The sequence below is a fragment of the Triturus cristatus genome, chromosome 2_2 (genome assembly GCF_964204655.1).
Source record: "Triturus cristatus chromosome 2_2, aTriCri1.1, whole genome shotgun sequence".
Taxonomy (NCBI): Eukaryota; Metazoa; Chordata; class Amphibia; order Caudata; family Salamandridae; genus Triturus; species Triturus cristatus.
The window spans coordinates 59,764,133-59,785,488 of NC_140582.1; the positions used below are offsets into that span (position 1 = coordinate 59,764,133).

At 46.4% G+C, this 21,356-nt stretch overlaps 2 protein-coding genes across 12 annotated transcripts in view; one reads left to right on the plus strand and one right to left on the minus strand.

Moving 5' to 3' along the window:
• Nucleotides 1-21,356, plus strand: part of LOC146861836 (endogenous retrovirus group PABLB member 1 Env polyprotein-like) — a 406,860-nt gene that overhangs the window by 53,737 nt on the left and 331,767 nt on the right. The window lies entirely within an intron of this gene.
• Nucleotides 1-21,356, minus strand: part of LOC146861837 (C-X-C motif chemokine 11-1-like) — a 64,639-nt gene that overhangs the window by 14,044 nt on the left and 29,239 nt on the right. The window lies entirely within an intron of this gene.

The window sequence follows — 21,356 nt, forward strand, 5'->3', positions numbered from 1 at the left end:
AACCAGACCAAAACATTCTGTTTAACAAATTGTGTGGTGCGCACAGGCCACTACAATAGCGGTAAATGTTTTATTAATACAGCAGTTGCTGTTAAGACTTTTTTTATCAGCAAATTATGCCGTTGGGCCCCAGATAAACCCGGAGCTCAACATATGAACGTGAAACTGTTTTTAGCAACAACAAAAAGAAGGCACCCTGATTTTGCCAGAAGGATATTCGCACACAATATTGCTAGATTGTATGTGTCCTGCCCTACTGAATAATTTTATAGTACATAAGATGGCAACAATAAAGTTTTGCAAAGCTGCCCTGAGCCACATAATATGCTATGTTTGCATCATTCTGTGGGTAAACAAAACCTCAGGGGCCATATCACTCAGAGCTGCGCTGACTTGAGTTCTTGGGGTCTTTGAGTTTGAGGTGTCTCAAGTTTCTACACATAACTCAGATTTTTTACAAATTAATTCATGGAATGAAGACAGTACAAGCTGGAAATAGTCAGCCAGGATTGCCTTTCTCTGTTTCTGACATGTGCTGTTTACAATTAATGCATTAACTCATAGACTTTCCAACTTATATGTATGAACTATAGGCACATCAAAGTGTGCTTATGCAGCTGAGCTTGGAAACACTCGTGGCCACATCCAGGGTCAGATGGAAAATGTAAATTGGACACTTTTTTGTGCTGTTAGGTCAGGACTACCACACAGCACAGATATCAGGTTGCAAAAGACCTGTAGTGAGTTTACCGAGAGCATACCTGGGCTTACAGCTAATGCACTGCTTACCATTGGTTGGCTTCATCTTCACTCTCATTTCTTTGCTTCTTATTTAATGGGATTTTTATGTTGCAGCCTATCAATCTTTCGTGGCCCTCTATGGAGCACAGGCCCTATGCCTTCTCTCTGATTGGCTGGATTTTATACCTTGCACTGCAGATTATTAGCAAACTATTCTTTTCTTTTACCTGAAGCAGTTTGTGAGGATGCATGTGTTTTCCAGCTGTCTTTCTCATGTGCTTCTCTCCACACCTTACCCGGGGTCCTTATTGCTATCTCTCTCATTTACTTCTCTGCCCCACGCGCTCCTTATTGCTCTTTCTTCCCTGTGTAATTCACGGTCAAACCGCTCTCTATTTTGCTCTTCCACCCTTTGCTTCTCTCCCTCTGTCATGCGCTCCTTGTTGCACTCTCTTGTCCATGTTGTTCTCCCTCTTTTACATTACCCCCACCCTCAGTGTTCCTTCATCCCACCTTCAGTATAGCTTCCCCACCTGCACGCCATGTTGCTTTATTCTATGCTGATATCCCCAGCCATCTTGGTTTGATCTGTGTAGCTTTCCCTTCCTGCCTGCCCTCCTACCATTTGTGTTGGTTTCCCCATCTGTGTTGCTTTACCTGCCCAGCCACCGTGTTGTGCAGCATCAGCGGTGCTGTAAAAAACAGCCAAAACCATTGTCAAAGTCAATAGATACCTAAGGCGAGACCTATTGGCTTTGCAAATGCTTGGTTTTACTTTGCGTCCATAAAGGAATTCGCCCAAAATCACTCACTCACACTTTTTGATTGGGTAAAGAGGGCTGTATGTGGGGAAGAGGGCCACCAAAGTGGACTTTCAAATAACCCTCAGAGCATTTGATGAGGTCAGGAGGATCCAGGCTGCAACAGAGGAGCAGGCACAGGATACCACCGAAGCTGAGGAGGTGGACTTGGAGGTTGTGGATGACGAAGACAATGGTCTGGCCAAAGGCCCTGAGCTGCAGCAACCTGAGAAAGTGGACCACTTGTCCACAGAAGTGAGGACACACACCATGGCAGGGAGTTGTGTTTCATCCTATGACATGTCCCCTGCTAGAGGACAGTCAAGTTAAGAGGCAGCGCAAGCTGTAACTGACCAGGTCACAGCTAGAGGAAAGGAAATTGGCTCTGGAGGAGAAAAGGGCTTAAGCTCTGAGGGCCTCAGCAGAGAAGCAAGCTGACAGGACCTTGAGGGAATAGAAACTTCTGTTAGCCCATGAAGTGAGTCTGAAAGAGCTGGCCCTCAAAGCTAAACAACCCACAGGGTCTTGAAAAAATGTCAGCGACTTTCCAGTGTCTCATGAAGAAAGGGTAGCCCGCATACCTTAAGGCTTGGTGCCTAGCTTTATAGTAGGGAATGACATTGATAAGTGATTTTAGGCTTACAAGGTAGCCGTAAAAATTCACAGGGTCCCTGAGGGAGATTGGGGAACCAGTCTTTGGAGGCCTCTTACCCACAGAAGGAAAGGAGTCTTTGCTAGCCATACGGAAGGTTGACAAAATGAAATACCCACTGATTAAGGCAGCCCTTATCAGGAAATATGGACACACCCTTCAGAAGTGTAGATTGAAGTTCGCAGACAGCCAGGACCTGCCTCACAAGTTTTGAGTGTATTTTGTTGAGTATTTTAGTAAGGCATTGAATGGTTGTGTGAAGGATAGTGAAATAAACACTCATGAGTAGCTATAAATGTTTTTACCAGAGAGCAGATGTTCAGTCATTTTTTTCCAGAGCCACACCAACACCTGATAGATAGCAAGCTCACTAGCCCTAAGGAGCTAGCCAAGGAGTTGGACCGCTGGCTCAGAGTCAGTGTCATAAAAAGTGTATGTGGTGAGTGGGAATCATTCATAGGGGGGACAAAAGTAAAACAGCTGAGTTCTCAAAAGGCCGCCAAAAGAGCTTTCAAGGAAAGAATTCCCAGTCCCTTCCTATCCCAACCTGCAGTCTGAGGAAACAAGTCTGGACCTGCTACTTGAACCCAGGACCACCAAAGTGACTCCAGGGATTAGCTGGATGGCTTTCTGTGTGAGTTACAAGGACACAAAAAGCTCCAGTGGTCCTGAAACTACTTTCCTGCTGCTGCTGGTCCCTGCTGGGGTGGATCCTTCCCACAAGTCGTGCCCCCTCGTGCCCCCTCAGGTCTTTGACCCGATGTGTGGGGCTGACAAAAGTGCATCGCCAGTAGGACTGAATTTGCTCCAGGTCCCGCGATGTTCTTCTACGTAGCAGCAAATCAACTTCAGGCTCCCAGCAACTAGTGGTGCCCTTTTTCGGCTACAGCTTGCAATCTCATTCCACTGGGTGAATCTGAGCTCCAGAAAAACGTCTAAGTCTGAAGGTTGAAATCTTCACCAGGCTCAAAGACTGCCAGCACCCCATCGACGACGACGACCTCCTTGGCGCGAATATCCAGCTTCTCCCACTCTGAGCTTTTCCCACTCTTCTTGACGGCTTCACCGAGACATTGTCAAGCTGCTCCCTGTTATCGATGACTCATTCTCCGATACAGCCTGGTGCCTTGCCCCACTGAGACTCTACCTTCTCAAGAACCTTTTGAAATTTCTTTTACGTCCAAAGGTAAGTCAAGACCAAGCCCAACCCACCTCATGTATCTGACACACACTCCATCCCGGTCAACCTCAACTTTACCAAACTCTACTGATTGGATTTTGTCGTTTTGGTGTCAAGCAATGTATTAACTTTTACTCTAGTTTTCTAAAGTGTTGTGGGATTTTTCTTGTGTGGTGTTTTCACTTTATTACTGTTTGTGTGCTGTATCAACACTGTACACATTGCTTCTAAGTTAAGCCTGACTGCTTTTGTGCCAAGCTAGAAGAGGGTTACACACAGGTTAATTTAGTGACTTTTTGTAGTTCACCCTGACAAGGACTGTGTTTATTATTTGAGTGGAGATTCCACCCCTCTCAACTTATACCCCAGTACCTTACAACTACCATTCCTTTTGAGAGAGAGGTAGACCTAAGGGATGCCAATAACAGCAGCAGCTCCAGTCTCTCCTATCTTCCACTGAATCTGCCTCTTCAAAACTTCTTTGATTCAGACCATCTCAACCCTCAGCTTATGATCACAGGGGATCTCTCATTTTCTGCCCAATTGAGAGACCATCACAATAGACTTCTTGGTACTCCAGCATTCTTGGGAAGGACTATACCCTTCCCTTTTTGTTCACTGCTTCAAACTGTCTATCTCCTGCAAGGAATACTCCCACAACACATGCCTGGATATTAAGGGGGAAGGTGTCACTTTGTAGTGCACAAGGATTATACAGGTTGTGACTTTGAAGGACATGTGCAGGATTTTATTCGCATTTCTTGTTGGTCCCTATTTTAGGCCTGGGACACTTGAATCACTTTGTTTGGCATGACAAGTTCAAGTCCTCTTACATCTCAATTGACAGGACTGGATGGTGTTCCTAGATCTCCTGTACACATCCTTCCATCTGCCAATTCTCCCTGCACACAAACATTATCTCTGCCTCAAATGGGGTTCCGGCACTACCATTTCAAGATACTATGTTTTGATCTCTGCAAGGACCACCCATAGGATGAATGATCAGATACAAAAAAACAAAGATAAAGGCAGATATTCACTGTGCCATAGTTGTCAAAATGGCAATAATGGCCACTTAGAATAATCAATAGCTATCAGAAACTCACCAATACCAATGGCACAGTGAAGGATCCTTCTATGACAGAAATGGTGAAATTGTGCCTGCCTTCCTTTATTTGGTTTATATGGTTGGGCATTGTAAGAAATTGGGTTACTGGATGAGGAGGGTAAAAGCCTTCTCAAGCAGCAATTGCAGTTCTTCACAGAGTGAAGTCACAAGCAAACCCTAAATTAACCTGTGCTCAACCGTCAGGTAGCTTTGCACAGAGCAGTCGGGGCTAACTCAGAAGTAATGTGTAAAGTATTTGTGCAACATTTCAAACAGTAACACAGAGAAAATACACCACGAAAGGAGGCCACAACAGAGTTAGCAAAATAGAGCCCTTTTTTTTTTCTTTTTTTTTTTAAAAAAACCTTTATTACAATTCCGAAAAGATACAGGTATGGGCCTACAACCAACAGGCCGGCCGCTAAACGCAGTGTAAACATAGGCACGACTTAACATGCACATCAATGAAGCAGCAAAAGAGTTACTAAAGTGCTAATCATCGCAGTCAGCCACAGCCGCAGTCCCTAAACAAACAGGAAAGGTTTCATATTTTTGAAAAACAGAAAACATCAAACTCACAAGCCAGAGGAGGTTAATGGCAGAAACGTGCTCCTCGTATCGAGGGAGTAAACCAACCCGGGTAGACAGAGGGGGGGGAGGGGGGCAAGGCAGAAGCGACAAAGTCGCATGTCGCAGGAGCATACAGGAATGCGGGGGCTAGGGAGACAGAGCGGCGTCCATCTCACGCGTCTGGGGCGGGGCGCGAATACCTCCACGATAGGAGTTCCAGGGACCCCACACCTTAATCCACTTCCCAGGCTTGCCTCTCGCCACATACACCGTTTTCTCTCTAAACATACACCAGTCCATGTGTTCCTTCCACTCGGAGACCGTTGGTGGCCTCTGGGAGCCCCACAGTTGTGCGATGTCACGCTTCGCTATCATATAGCCTAGAGTCACCCATTGCGTCTGCGTCGCATTGTAATCAGTCGGCTCCCAGACATTCAGCAAGCATCTACGTGCCTCCGGCAACAAGGCAACATGCGTGACTTCTTCTAACACCGCATGCACTCTGCACCAAAACCGAGTCACCTCCGGACACTCCCACAAGATATGGAGAAAAGTCCCCAGTAGCCCACAGCCTCGCTTACACAAACCATCCACCGAATACCCCATACGCATCAGGCCAGGCCCCGTGACGTACACTCTATGCAGTATCTTAAGCTGGACGAACCGCAATCGGGCCGGGATAGCCACCTCTTTCGGGGAGGCCACCGCTGACACCCAATCCTCGTCGTCCAGTTCTATACCGTCTGCAATCCATGTCTCCCGCAATGAGGCCAGCAAACCCATTCGATCATTGATAAGCTTTTTATAGATCAACGAAATGGTGCTGTCCGGCACATAACCGTCCAATACTCTGTCTTCCAACGGGGAATGCTCCGGAATAGCCGCCACGTCTGAAAACACGGAACACAAGGCATGATGAACTTGAACATACCGATAGTATTCCCTATCATTCAACTGGTATTCCGTTTTCAGCATGTCGAACGTCTTAAATTTCCCTTTCGTCCAGAGATCCCCTACCGTGCTGATACCAATCGTATCCCACTTCTCGAAGCCTTTCGTAGTATACAGACAACCCAAACGCTGGGACGTGTACAATGGCGTAGCCCGAGTCAAGCGATCCCTCCACCCCATCGCCGCATTTGCTGCATGCCACACCTGCACCGCGACCCGCGTCGGGCCCGTCAACCGCGCATCAAGGGACCCCGAATATAGTGCCCGATTATAGTCTCCGCCTGGCAGTAGCAATTTGTCCATCTCAAAAGCCGGGTTCAACGCAGGGCCATACATCCCGTGATTGACGGCAGCCAACTGGGAGGCCCAGTAATATCGCTTAATGTAAGGGAGGGCGACCCCCCCGTCATACCACGGTAGGGTCAGTTTAGCAAGAGCAATCCACGGCCGCCCATCCCAAAACAATCGACGCTGGAGACACTCCACCTCCCGAAAATAACGGGCCGGCACTACGTCCATAGTATTCTGCAGGGCGTACAAAAAACGTGGTAGCGACATCATTTTGAACAATGCTGCCCGGCCGAGCGGCGAGAGCGGCAGCCGCCGCCAACCCGCCACATCCGCCCTTAGGCGCTGAAGGGGGGGGAGAAGATTCCGTTCATACCGGGCCACCGGATCCAGGGTTATAAAGATACCCAAATACGTGAACCCCGACTCCGCAATCTGGATAGGGCACCCCTGCGGAAGGGGGGGGCCTCCCCGGAGAGAACGTATACACAAGACTTAGCCCAGTTAATTACCAATCCGGAGTTGCGACCAAAGGAGCTCAACACATCCACCAATACAATGAGCGATTTACGCGGAGATGCAAGATACAAGAGGATATCGTCCGCATATAGGGAAACACGATCCTCGTATTCCGGCGTCCATCTAAGGCCACGTATCGAGGGGTGCCACCGCAGCCATTCCGCAAGGGGCTCCAAGCAAAGCGCAAAGAGAAGAGGCGACAGTGGACATCCCTGTCGGGTGCCCCTACCCAAAACAAAGGGAGCCGACACCCGTCCGTTGACCACTACCTGTGCCAGTGGGTTGTCATAAAGCAATTTCACCCAACCGATAAACCCCGGGCCAAACCCAAACTTTGCCAACGCCGCCCAAATATATGGCCATTCTAAGGTGTCGAACGCCATGGTAGCGTCCAAGGACGCCAAGATGGCCGGCTCATGAATGAATGGGGCGCGAGCAAGGACGCCATGCAATCGCCGCAGGTTCAAAGCGGTATTGCGATGGGGTATAAAATCGGATTGATCCTGATGAATCAGGTCGCCCACAACCCGGATCAGACGATTGGCCAGTACCTTGCGAGGATTTTGGGCTCCGCGTTTAACAAAGAGATAGGCCTGTAAGAGGTACACCGATCCCGCGGCTTCCCTTCCTTATGGATAACAACAATAGTAGCAAGACGTTGGTCAGAAGGGAGGGAGCCCGCCGCCTGAGCCTCAAGGAACATGTCCCGGAGATACGGGGCAATCGCATCTGGGCGCAGCTTATACAATTCGATGGGAAGTCCATTAGGACCCATGGCCTTACCCGAGGCAATGGAGCGAATGGCCAAAGCAATCTCATCTGGCGATAGGGCCGCATCCATCAATACTTTATCCTCATCAGATAGGGAAGGCAGAGTAATATCTCGAAGCAGCAGTCGAGAGTCTTCCTCCGATCGCTCTGAGACCGGAGAGTAGACCCCGTGAAAATACTCCGCAAAGCAATCAACAATGTCACCGGGGTCCGTCACACGCACACCATCCACCCTCTTAATCTCCGGCACCACTCGACTCGCTCTCTCCTTCTTATCCAACCAGGCAATCAACTTCCCTGCCTTATCACCCATATCATACAACCGCCCCTGTTGCTCCCTGCCCATACTCCTAGCAGATTCAGTAACCGGCGCCTTATAGTCGGCCTGCTTGAGCTCCAGCACATGCAATCTGTCATCCGTAACACCTTGCTCCAAATCACTCTCCAACTCGGTGATCTCATTTTCTAGCCGAACAACCTCCTGCGCCTCGCATTTTTGGGTGTGGGAAATGAGAGATAGGGCCTAGCCCCGGAGCACCGTCTTAAAGGCCTCCCAAAGGGAGACGGCGGAAGACACCGACCCCACATTATCATTAAAATAGTGTTCCAAAGACTTAACCAGGTCTGCACGGATCGTGGGGTTTCGTAGGTACCAGGGGTTGATCGGCGCCACCCTCCCCTCCGCCCCCAAGGCGATATCTAGGTGTAGCAAAAGAGGGGAGTGATCAGATATACCGCGTGCCAAGTGTCGCACTTCCCCAATCATCCCAGCTTGGGCCGCAGGCACTAGCATATAGTCAAGCCTCGAAAGACTACCGTGGGCCCCAGAGTGGAAGGTGTATTGCGCCGGTCCAGGGTGTTTCAACCGCCAGCAGTCTATCAGTCCCAGGGTATCCAGAAAGCCCCCCAGCCAGTTCTGGGCCCGAGGGAGGTCCCTAGGGGGGTGTCGATCTTCAACTCCGGAAACCACTGCGTTAAAATCCCCCCCCAAGACCAAAACCCCCCCCGGAAGCCCAAGTAGCAGGCGCCCCAAATCAGCAAAGGTGGCCGTCTGCAGGCCCGGCGGCACGTAGACCGCGACCAGCGAAATCAATCTACCCTCCCACCTCCCCACCAGTGCAGTGTAGCGCCCTCTGTCGTCGTGGAGCACCTCATCCACCACCAGCGGGAGAGAGGTCCTGACTAAGATGCCCACTCCCCTCGAGCCAGAGGTGAAACCAGAATGGGCCAGGAGGCGATATCCTCGTCTGTTCATGGCATGAAAAGAGTTCCCTATGAGGTGCGTTTCCTGCAAGAACACAATGTCAGGCGAAATACGTTTCAAGAACTGCAGGACTACCCCCCGCTTTATCCTGTCCCCCAGCCCATTCACATTCCAGGAAAGAAGTCTCAGTCCCCTACCCCCCATCCCTCCCAGCACAAAATATCCCCCTCCCGGGGAGCACAATCATAATAGCACAGCAAAAAAATATTACCCCGCCTTGTGAAACAAACAAACAAACCCCAACCCCCCCCCCCATCAACCCCAACAAAACTCCCCCCTCCCTGCACCCCTGCGTGAGCCCGAACAGCCCCCCCAACATGCAGTGTGCCTGTCGCCCCAATATGAAGAAAGGACAAGAAAAAACCCCAGAAGGAGGAAAGGGCCCCAGCGGAAGGATGCGCACTGAAGATGTGACAATGCTGCCTCTACCTCCTGCCAGGAAGCTGGGCCAGAGAGGATAGTACTGCTTTGGACTGAGCAACAGAACAAAGAGAAACTGAGTATAAATATTGGGGCCCAGACCCTAGAACTTTAGAACTCACTTGGATCAAGGAACCTGCCAAGAAGAAGAGCTGGAAGAACTGCCAGGAGTACGGCCCCTTTGCAGTGTTGTTGATTTGTTGGGTTGGCCTGCAGTTGCTGCTTCTGCCTTGGGCAGTAAAAGGACTGGACTGAACTTTCTTCACTTGTCGCTAAATATCTCCAAGGCCTTGAAATAGAGCTTGCCTCCTGTTCAAGAAGTCTCAGGGACAGCAAGACTTCAATTACCTTTGGGTATCACCTCTGGAACTGTGGGTTTCAGTTGCCACAGTGGGGTAAAGCAGCCAACACTGTCACTGACACCGCTGCGGATTCAGTGTCCTGAAGGAGGGCACCGTCGCACTTCGTACCGCAACCCTGGTCTCACCGATGATGCACCGCGACCTGTGGGCACCGTGTTATGCAACGCCTTGCTTCACTCTGCCGCCCAGGTCTCACCGATGACATTACTGCACGCTGACCTTGACACTCGTGACCGCACCATGGTTTGGAGGCACCGCTCGTAAAGTCACACGACCCGCTGCCCCGTCCCACACTGCAATCAAGGCCAGCTCCCATCAACCGGCACTTTCCCTTGCACCGTGACCTGTCAGCACCACCTCACTCCGCACCGCAGTCCTCGTCTCACCGACGCCGCTGGACGGCCGTCACTGACCCATTGCCTGCCTCGCATCTTGAGGGCACCGCATGCCGCACCGCTATGCTTCACATTGCAACGGTTGACACGACCGGCCCACTCCAACGCTGTCGGCCGGAACCAAAGGTACGGTTTACGAGTCTGCTGACACTAACACCAGTCCGCACGAATTCAGTCAGCCTGAACTATTGGATTCCGTTGTTTTCAGCACTGCGGTAGCCCCGGACGGAGCTATTGGCTTTAAGGAACTGCATTTTGAAAGTTATTCTTGCAAAGTGCATTTTTTGATTACTGTATGTTGGTCTTTTATCGTTTTGGTCTTGTTTGCACAGATAAATATTGGTTATTTTTCTAAAACTGGCGTGGTGTCCTTTTGTAGTGTATTCACTGTATTACTGTTGGTAATGTGCAAATGCTTTACACACTGCCTCTGAGATAAGCCTGACTGCTCGTGCGAAGCTACCAAGGGTGTGAGCAGAGGTTATTTCACTAGTGTATACCCCTTATCCTGACTCGAAGGAAGGGTCCCTATTTGGACAAAGGTGCAAACTATTACCAACTAGAGAACCCTATTTCTAACAACAGATCTATTAAAAATCCTAAGTGCGGTGAAAGCAAAAAAACAACTGGTATGGTCGGTGCAAGTCTTTTTCTTACACAGGATGTTTCCACATGTGTTTGTTTTCTGGCCATTCTTTGTTGTCCTCCACTGTGGTGCGTTGCTCCTTGTCAGTTGTGCTGTTTTCATTTTTGGGTCACCACCCCACTGTTCTGCTCATCCCTTTCAAGGTACGTATTTCAGATGGCAGTTCTTTTCTTGACATGTACCGTCTTTTCTTGTTTTACCTGTTATTTTTCCTTTTTCCTTCCTTTCTTCGGTTCCGTTCCTTTTTCCTTTTCTTATCTCTAGCTTGGTTTTCTTGGATGATTTCTTCTATTTCATACTTTTTGCCCTATACCTTTTTATATTGATGATCATGTAGTTTCATATTTAATTGTTGAATGTTTCATTCAGAGTCTTATCCTGGTATGTAAAGGGTTTTATTAATCCCATCAAAAGGCAGATGAATACTATCTCAGTTACCTGCCTACTCTCCAGATTTGGTCCTTTTTCAAGAGACCCATCTGATGGAGTTGTAAGCTTTAAAATTAAAGCTGGGATTGTTTTTTCTATCTCCTCGCCTAATGTATATGCCGCCATTCAGTAGTTGCATAGGCTTGCATCTGACATCCACCAAGATAATGATACATGGACTCTCTCTGGATGGTCCTGGGGTTGGAAGATTCTTAACTTCCTAGTTGCAATTGCTGGTATCGTTTTCACTATTTGCTTGTATATACATTGTCTTCCTGCTTGCTGTGCTTACTGTGTAACAAAACTGACAACCAAACCGAAGTTTCCAGTATATGACCCTAAGCCAATGGCCATGAGGATGCAGGGTATCCAAGACCTAATGACAATAGACAAAGGCATTTTTGAATATTGATAATGCGTGTATTACCTTGTAGCAGTAGCTTTCATGAGATAGAAGGAGTTATTTGCCTCTAACAGTAGCAAAATATTAGCAAATGCTAAAAGGAGGGTCTGTTGGAATGAAAAATGTTTTCGGTCAACTTCCCCTTGCATTGTACGATTTAAGTTAGCATTTACGGCACCATTTTGTATTCAGCCGCCATTTTGTACCATGACCGAAAGTAAGCTTCTGTCTCCTTCTGTTTGCCTCAGCAGAAAGCAGCCTCAATGTTTTTTTACATTTCTCTAAGGTTGAGCTTCGCTGCACTAATGAATAGACTATTTTATCTTTACATACCTTTCTCATTAGAATAGGCCTGCTCCCACCCTTAGAGTGGCGGGGACGAGCAGAGTAACCTTGAAACTGAGATAGCATGTACCTGGTCTCAGGATTGCAGCTCATCCTTCTGTGTCTCCTTTGTTCACCAGCTACAAACTGGAAAATTCGAGTCTGGGCGTGTCTTTAGGGGTACTGGAAATGTATATTATGTACTATCATGTTGGCGGGGGTCAGTCCCTCTGCAGCAATCCAAGGAGGCTGGTCATGCTAAACTCCGCTCGAGTGTATGACTTGTGGAAATATGGATTTTTCTGGTCGGTTATGTCCCCTATCTTGGACCCCAACGGTTCTATGTGCATGTCACAAGTACATGTATGTTCCCTCCAGTTCCAGTTATGAAGACGCAAATACATGTGCGTCCACCGTCAACATGTCCTCTGTCAGATCCGCCATGAATAGGCCGGATATTCCATTCCTAAGTACAAAAGGCCACCGGCTTTATATGGCTCACTTATGCCATTTTACAGTCCAGGCAAGTAGGCCCTGATTCTGTCATCAAAACTCTTCTTGCCTTCTGCCTCTGAAAGCTCCAGTCTGAGCCTGCATCTGTGACCATGAACTTTGTCTCATTCTCTGCGCGGCTCACGAAGCCTGACATCAGCCTATTCTCTGCCAAGAACTGTATTTCACCTTCGAGTTATCTGCTTCCCCCTCAGCCGATGCATTCCTGCCTAGTAGTTTAAGTAAACATTCTTCCAGCCACCGAGCAAAAGGCCCGGCTTCTCTGCCCTTATGCAAGTAATTCATAGTCCTGTTACTATGGAAGATTCCTGCCCTCGCATTTAGTGTAGACACTTAGACGCTTGTACACGCACGCACAGTCAGTATAGAATAGATTCTGTTCGAGAGTCCTTCTTTATGGATAACATAGTTCTTTAAACATAGGATGTTAGATATGATTTGGGATTAGGTTGACTTGACCCCTCAGACTTCTTGTCTCCACATGTAGAGCTAAATGTCAAGTCCCCTTCACCCCCTAGTTACACGTCAATTACACGTCATGCTGCTGCGCGCGCATCTATGCCAAGTATTATCTTATGGATCCACCTATAGGTGACATCATAACCAATTACGTTCCTTTTTACTCCTTATTACACCCATTTTTGGTTACGCAGATATATCGTCATTTTCCTTATCAATTGTTACGCCTACTGCATTCGCCTCATTGTAATGTATGTACTATAAAAGCCATTTCATGTCAATAATGTATGTACTTCACTTCCTGAACCTCCGTGGTGATGGAACTTGGAGCAACCGATTATAATCGATTATTGGAATAAAGCCCATTCCGAACCTCTAATACCACGGATTCTGCCTCTCATTTTACTGAGCTATTTTATTATGTTTCTGTATCAAATTCAGTCCAGGTAAAGGAAAATTATTTACCACATGAATGGCGCCCGAATAGGGACACTTTCTCATCTCACGCGCCGGCGGTGAGTTGCAGGCCCGGTCTCCTGCCACAGCTGGACGGACAATAACGCGTACCAGCAGGATTTCCTGTATCTCCCTCCGGTCAAGCGGGGGCGACTGAGACTGCGATCAACACCCAGACGAGGCGGTGAGAAGTGCGAAGTATCCCGACCAGAGCCTAGCTGAGAGAGCAAGATCCGAGGTATACAGAGACCCACCAGTCCGAAGTCAAGCCCAGTGTCCGACGAGTCGAGTCGAGTCCAGTCCGGTTCAAGTTCAAGTTACTGAGGCCTTCCGTTTCCGAAGCTACCCGGTGAGTACCATTGCTGGGGAGGCATTTCTGACGTGCACATAGGTTGTGCCGGTCAAGACGGGTTTGGGTACACAAATCCGGTCTGCACTGTTTCAGCAGTGTATCTGTACTGTTTAGCAGTATATCAAGTATTCCGAAGTATCTAGTTATTGTCAAGAATTAAGCTTGGTGTTTAGTTATGCAGACGATCATTATTGTTGTTTCAGTTAAAGGTTTAATGTTTAATGTTTAATGTGTTTAAGTATGTTCTGTATATTGTGGTATGAATGACTGTTCATTATCGTGTTTATTGTATTAAGTCTGTTCAAAATCAAGTATCAGGTCAGTTGGTCAAAATCAAGTATAAGGTCAGTTCTCAATATGCCGCTCTTTTCGAAATTAAGACAGATCACTACCAGAAAAGGGGTTCTCGAAGAAGCCGTTCCTATTCCTCCTAGGGACACTCCAGGGCACTTTATGTATCATAAACATGGCCTAGACGCCATATTATTTCTTGATTTATGGGTAGACTACACCAAGGAATTACCAGAAAGTCAGAGGTGGCCCACAGCGGGAACCTGGGATGCAGAGTGCATCATGAAAGTAGAAGAAGAGTTATGGAAAAGGAAAGTCAGACAGTCACAGAAAGATGCCATTGAATTATGGCGTAAAGAATCACATAGACGAACAGAAAAAGCACGTAGACAGGAAGAGAAGAGTAAAGAGAATTCCAATAAAGTTCGAGAAAATCTATTAATTGAGGAAGGTATCCGAGTGAAATCAGAACAAGTAGACAGACAAAGAAATGCCCTTATGAATGGTATGTATCCCCTTCTGGCCGAAGGATTACCTAAGGCTACCCCAGAAATAACGAAAGATTTGCCACCCCCATTGTTCCCAATAAAGGTACATCCTAAGGGGTATCCTAGAACAGCAGAAGACGTTTTTCTTTCCTCATATTTAGATGACGCAGCTCCCGAATATGCTAATTCCGCCCCGCATAGACCGCATACCAGGGAGGTCCAACGCCCAGATCCAGCACCCGTATCCCTACAGCAACAAATCGAGTCACAAGTTCTGGCAAGCACATCTGTTTCTGCATCCGCTCCTACAGCTACTTCTATAGCTGTGTCCACACCTGTAGTTGCTGTGTCACGTTCGACGAATCCTTTCACACCCGACACCCCAGATGGGGCCACGGGAGGTGCTACCAATATCTTTTCTACGCCACCCAGAATAAATAAACTTACTTTTCAAGAGTCAGCACATTCACGTACACCCAAACTCATAAGTGCCCGTACGCTGAAGGAACTTCTTATAGATTGCAGATATGATCCTGTGCCCGGTAAAGAGGACGAAATGACCCTGGCGTCATTGCGTATCAGACGAGCCGCAGTGTATTTAGGGAAGTTACCAGGAATGACTGCGCATCTAGATAATATATACCATTTTGTCCAAACAGGGCGAGATCCAGAATGTATTAACAGAGCTATGGAATACCAGAAAGTAGAGATACAGGGGGAACTGTTACGTTTCCTCATAAACTGTGTGATCAGAAATCAAGACCGACCGGGGGTAGACCCGGAAGCAATGCAAATTCTTACAAGATGGAGCCAGAATATATCAGAAGGGAGACATGATAAACAAAATTGTATAATAGCCATGTGCCGAAAGATCCGTAAAGAAATAGAACGCCTACACGAAGAGAGATTAGAGGTAGACGGTTTCGAACAAAGCGAGGAAGAAGGGTCAGGACCGCCCACAGGACAGTCAGAAACTATAGCCTATGTAGGTAAAAGAAGATCTTATAATAGTACGAGATGTCTTATTGACCCGATACGCCCGATATGTCCAGACAATAACAGGGGTTTCCCAACACCCATAGTCCATATAAGGTCTAACGAGCATTCGTTCCAAACCGCCGACAAACTACTCCGAGAACGAAGGGGTTATCATTTTCTCGATTCTATGGATGAACAAGATTTAGCCAGGGCAGCTGTCCATTGGGTGGACAGTCCCGGAAAATATAGTGATGATACAGTAGTACGCACATTCTTGAATCTTACCCCAGATGAACAGAGGTTAGCTGGGATTTATATGATTCAACAACTCATTATACTATATCGAAGTCAGCATTCGGACCCTGGTCCCTTACCTGACATACTGACTGAATTACTTATGAATAAATGGAGAGGTGCAGGTACTAAATTAATTAAAGAAATTCTAGAATCAAGAAAGCAGTATATTCTTTTTGTATGTTCAGAACATGTCTCATTGCCCGTCAAGGAGAGAACCACGTATCACATGGATAGACAGAATCCCTTACGAGAAGTGCACCCAATAAAGGGCGAGGACAACGAGTTCAAACGCGTATTTGTATATACGCCCATATCGAAAATAGAGTTGTTACAAATGAAGAAAGTGGTACCCAGTCATGACAAAGACCCAGCGGGTTTTCACCGAGAAATTAAAGACATGTTACTCATGGGAGAGTACACCTATCCCGACATTATGACAATATTAAAGGTATTGATGCCTGCTGGCATTTATGAGAAACTCAAGGAAAAAGAGTGGGAGGTGGGAGACCAAAAGATAGAATGGTCAGTGTTAGAAGCGGAAGAAAAGGCCCGAACTGCAGGAGCAGGACTTGGGGATAAAACTAAAGCACTGCCAGGTTTATTAGTACAGGTACTGCCACGCTTATTAACTACGAAAAAGGAAGATTGGGGTACAATTTCAGCCTGTAAACAGAAGCAAGATGAAGACACTAGTGATTACTATGCCCGATTTGAAAAATGTTTTGGTATAAATAGTGGCATAAAAGCAAGTAGCGAATCATACCCACATCTGTTTGTAACAAAATTAGTAGAAAATGCCCTGCCCCCAGTAAAGAATAGAGTATTAAAATTCGAGAGTACCTGGCAAGGTAACACTCCATCACAAATGTTACAAATGTTACAGTACCATCACAATAGAATTAGAGAGGAACAAGAACATGAACACAGACGCATGAAAGACACGAAAATGAAAATGTTAGTTTCCCAGACAGTTCCAGCTGAAGGACATAAAAGGGGTATGACACATTCCGATTCAGCAGGACCTGTAAAAGGGACATGCAATTATTGTAAAAAGCCAGGTCATTACGTACACGATTGTCCAGTTTTAAAACATAATATCAGCATAGGTAAAACACAAGAAAGATCACGGCCACTTAGACAAGATCAGAATGAACAAGGAGCTCTGCAGCATGCCCAGGCCATGCCAGCCGCACAACAGCCAATACAGTTTGTGCCAGCTGCACCACCATTGCCTGTTGCTGCCACACAGACCACAACACGACAAATGTATCAGACCGCACAGTATGAATACCCTGAGTATCAGCGTTACGCATGAACTAGCCTAGAGAGGGAAGTTGACTTACCCCTTATCGAGATACCTGTCGATCAAGAAGGACCTTATGTACACAGTGAATTATTAGGTCAAGATAGAAAATTTTTACTCGATACAGGGGCAAGTCGAACAACTATAAAACGTAGTGAAGTTCCAGGGGCACCCCTCTCAGGCTCACAAAATATTTCCCTTGGTTTTTCAGGAAAACCTATTGTTAATGAAGTGTCACAACCTCTGCCACTTACGATAGGACCTCTGACCCGAACTACAGATTTATTGCTTACTAAATCATGTCCAGAAAACCTGTTAGGAATAAAAACATTAAAAGCTCTAGGAGCTATAATATGTTGTTCTCCGGAAGGAGTAAGATTGTTTTTACGTGATTTTAAAGGTCACTATGTATCTAGAGACATGGATCCCCGACTGCAGACTTTACCTACACGTCTATGGGCACAAGGCCCTACCGATGTTGGTTGCATGAACATTACACCATATCGAGTCACACTAAAGACAGGAGTGGTACTACCACGAATGCGACAATACAAGTTACCAACAGATGCTGTAGTGGCTTTACTACAAATCATTGACGAGCTCATTACCCAAGGAGTAGTTGTAGAAACAGACTCCAATGTATGTAATTCCCCGATAATTCCGATTCTTAAACGAACAGATCCTAAGGCCCCGCCAGTATATCGATTGGTTATTGATCTGCGCGAGTTAAACAAATGCATTGTGCCACAATTCCCTGTGGTCCCAGATATCTCGTCATTACTGACAGCTATTGATTCCGAAGCGACATTCTTTACTGTAATCGATCTCAAGAATGCCTTTTTCAGCGTCCCAATAGATCCGGAAAGCCAATATTTATTCGGATTTAGTTTAAATGGACGTAGCTTTAAATTCTCACGCGCACCTCAAGGATTTACAGAAAGCCCCAGCATCTATAGCCAAGCACTGAAACGAGAACTTGACAGTATCCACATGCCAGTTAACACTGCTCTGCTTCAATACGTCGATGATCTGCTGATCACCGCCCGAAGCGAACCTGAATGTGAAAAAGCATCACTGACAGTTTTACAATTTCTAGCCGAAAAGGGGCACAAGGTGTCCCCTTCTAAGCTGCAATTCTGTGTCCAGCGAGTTATTTATCTTGGACACTCGCTGTCCAAGGAGGGAAGGCAGCTTACACCAGACCGCATTCAGTTAATAGCTAACATGCCAATACCCAAGACACAAAAGGAGGTGCGGGCTTTCATAGGCCTCACTTCATACTGTAGACAGTGGATCCCGCAATATGCATTTCTAGCAAAACCACTCATTCAGTTGACAACCCAGGAGGCAGCCACATCGACTGTTCTCCCTTGGACTCAGGAACATACACAAGCTTTTGAAAGCCTAAAGAAAGCTTTATGTCAAGCACCTGTTTTAGCAACGCCATGTTACAGAAAACAGTTTACACTCTTTGTTACAGAACGCGAAGGTACTGCTTTGTCAGTACTCACACAGGAACAAGCAGGAGCACACAAACCATGTGCTTATTTTTCTAGTACATTAGATCCCGTAGCTCAGGCTTTGCCTGCATGCCTGAAATCAGTAGCAGCGACAGCTTTAGCAATAAGACAAAGCGATGCCATAGTGTTAGGACATCCATTGACAGTTCAAGTACCACACACAGTAGAAGTCCTTGTGAATAGAACGCAAACACAACACTTGACTATAGCGCGACTTACAGGGTATGAACTTACATTGTTTCAGCCACACATAGAAATCAGACGCTGTAACACATTGAATCCTGCCACACTTTTGCCAGTAACCGGAACAGACCCACTAGCTCATGACTGTATTGAAGTTATTACTATAACGACAAAACCCAGACAAGACTTGACAGATGTCCCATTGTCAGATCCAGACCTGACGTTGTATGTAGATGGTTCATGTATGAGAACAAGTACAGGAGAGTTAGTGGCTGCTTACGCAGTCACAACAGATACAGAAGTCATTGAAACTAATCGTATTAATACTTTGTCAGCTCAAGCCGCAGAGCTCATCGCTCTGACACAAGCCTGTATTCAAGCCACAAGAAAAAAAGTCAACATATACACTGATTCACGTTATGCATTCGGAGTCGTACATGACTTCGGCGTGCTGTGGCGAGAGAGAGGTTATTTAACTTCCCACGGTGCCCACATTCAGCACGGACCCCTCATTCATGCCTTATTAGATGCAATACATCTACCTACTGCAATATCAATTATGAAATGTAAAGCTCATACGAAAGTTACTGATATCATTTCTCAAGGCAATGATTTAGCCGACAGAACAGCTAAACAGACTGCTCAAACTCAAACCCCCGACATGACAAAGACAATAGTCCCGATGCCGACACATTGTATGACAATTAAAGATCCTACTCTTGACGTAATTGACATACAGACACATGCTACACCAGACGAAATAAAGAAATGGACTGAATTAGGAGGGATCCAAACGGACCAAGGATGGATGATGAAAGAAAAGTCTGTATGGTTCCTTCCTGATTCAATGGTCCAAGTTATAGTTAACACTATACATAGTCCAGCACATCTAGGAGAAAAAGCTATGCTAGACAGCATTCAACACATTTGGTTCAATAAACATTTACGAGCAGCAGCCAAACAAAAAGTCCGTACCTGTATGATCTGTTGCCAGTTCAACCCAGGAAAAGGTGTTCCCGTAGAACAGGGTGGATTTCATCCTCCTGATCACCCTTTTGAAGTCCTCCAGATGGATTATATCCAGATGGAACGATGTCGAGGATTCAAATATGTTCTCGTAGTTGTCTGCGCTCTGTCCCGTTGGACGGAGGCATACCCGGTTTCAGATTACACTGCCCCGACTACTGCCAAACAGTTAGTTCGAGAATTCTTCCCACGATACGGTTTACCACGTGTTGTCTACTCAGATAACGGCCAGCCGTTCTCATCCGAATTAATGAAACATGTTTCACTTCTGCTAGGATATCAGTGGAAATTCCACTGTGTTCGACACCCCGAGGCAGCAGGTCTCGTAGAAAGACATAATCAGATACTGAAAATCAGACTGTCCAAAATATGCAGAGAGAAAGGGGTCGACTGGATAGTAGCATTACCAGTTGCACTCTTTTACATGAGAATGGTAGCACACTCTAGAACAGGGCTATCCCCGTATGAGGTGATCTTCGGCAGACCACCAAATATGTGGGGGACGCCTATACCACGCAAAATAACTGATATTGACTGTAATATGCTGACAGATTACTTGGCTTCCTTGATGTCTGCACTACAATCTTGTCGTTCACAGGTTGCTGCAGCATTTCCCGACAACACTGAGGTGAAACCCCATGACGTAGTTCCGGGTGATTTCGTGTTTGTGAAAAATTTCGACCGAAAGACTCAGCTGGAGCCCAGGTGGAAGACACCCAAGTTGGTTCTGCTGACCACAAGAACAGCCGTGAAGATCGAGGGCCGCAAGGGCTGGATTCATTCAAGTCATATCAAGAAATTTCATGGACAATCCTCGGATATAGACATTGTGCCCTGCACTCCCTCACAGACTGATTCAAAACTTCCTTTGGTTGAAAAAACTGAAAGCGAACTCTATAAAGTTAAGTTGAGGCCTAGAACGTCAGACGATTTGATTGTTTAAGTCCTCTCCTAGGTGAAGCGGTTGAATCTGTCTCTGACATGTATCCTCTAGACCTGAATCATGGACAATTGCGAACAATGATGAAACGACAGGCGTATTGTAAATCACTGCGTAGCCACTGTATAGTGACATTAATAATATTGTTTTTCTTGAGTCTTTTAATAATTACTGCAAGCATAGTGTTGCACATATATTACCCTATTTCTAGACCTGTTTACAATGTTACCGCAGAACATTCTTTTAGTAACTTACCCCCGCATGAATTGTCTTATAGACTTGCGCTGCGCAATAACACTTTCATTAGTATGTTACATCATTCCCATCAGACTAGTAATGCAACTAATTGTTGGGTGTGTGGCCGGCTCCCTCCCTATCAGAATTATGAAGGAGTCTTGCCTTTCTTTCCGCACCCATTTACACATAATGGCTCCTGTGGAGCATGGTTTAGTTTAATCAATTCCATAGACTCAGACACAGCAGTTTACCAAGATCAGTGGGTATGGGGAAACCTGAACCTAGTTTTACTCAAGGTCTGCTATCCTGACAAGGAGGGTCGCCCCAAAAGAACAGGAACTGATCTAGAAAATGAAGTATATGGATTAGGTAATTTTACACCTAATCTCATGATTCTAAATGTTGTATCCGAAGTTGAACTAGTCTTACCCACCATGTCAGTATTCCCAGCGAAGGGTGAATTGTGTGTAAGAAAGGTTGGTTCCATACA